We start from the raw sequence: 925 nt of genomic DNA, 5'->3' as shown, positions 1-925 counted from the left end.
TTTTTCTTTTTGAGGCAGGATCTGGCTCTGTCACCCAGGCTGTAGTACAGTGGTGCAATCTCAGCTAACTGCAGTCTCTACCACTCAGGCTCAAATGATCCTCCCACCTCAGGCCCCTGGATTACCTGGAGCTACAGATGTGTTCTGCCTGGCTAATTCTTGTATTTTTAGTAGAGACGGTTTCACCATGTTGGCCAGGCTGATCTTGAACTCCTGACTTCAAGCGATCCACCTCGACCTCCCAAAGTGCTGGGATTACAAGCATGAGCCACTGCACCTGGCCTAAAAATTATTTTGTAATTGTGGTAAGATATACATAACATAAAATTTGCCATGTGGAGCATTTTTAGAGTCAGTTCAGTGGCCTTAGGTACATTCACACTGCTGCGGCCAGCACCAGCATTTAGCTCCTGAGTTTTTTTGATGATCCTAGACGGGAGCCCCGCACCAGTGAAGCGCTAACAGCCTCCCAGCCCCTGCACGCTCTGCTCCACCCCCTCTCTGTAACCTTGACGGCTGCAGGCCCCTCACAGAAGTGTTGTCATGCTGGCACTTGCCTTTTATGAATGGCTTACGTCACGTGGCGTAAATTCCTCGATATTCATCGATGGTACAGCCTGTGTCCGAATCTACTCTTCAAGGCTGAGCACTTTCCCCTGGACCTATCGGCCGCATTTGCCTGATTCCCGCACCTGTTGATGAACTTTTGCCTGGCATCCACAGTGGAGCACTTGTGAACACTGCAGCTGTGAACCTGGGTGTGCAAATACATGCTCAGGTCCATGTTTTCAGTTCTTTGGGATCTGTACCCAGGGTGGAAGGGCTGGATCACAGGGAAACTGCGGTTTTAATTTCTCAGGGAACTGCCCTCATGTTTCCACAATGGCTGCTCCATGTCACATTGCCGCCAGGAGTACAGGAGTGT

The sequence above is a fragment of the Cebus imitator genome, unplaced genomic scaffold, assembly GCF_001604975.1.
Source record: "Cebus imitator isolate Cc_AM_T3 unplaced genomic scaffold, Cebus_imitator-1.0 Scaffold145, whole genome shotgun sequence".
Lineage (NCBI taxonomy): Eukaryota > Metazoa > Chordata > Mammalia > Primates > Cebidae > Cebus > Cebus imitator.
Note: the sequence above shows the minus strand (reverse complement) of the source record.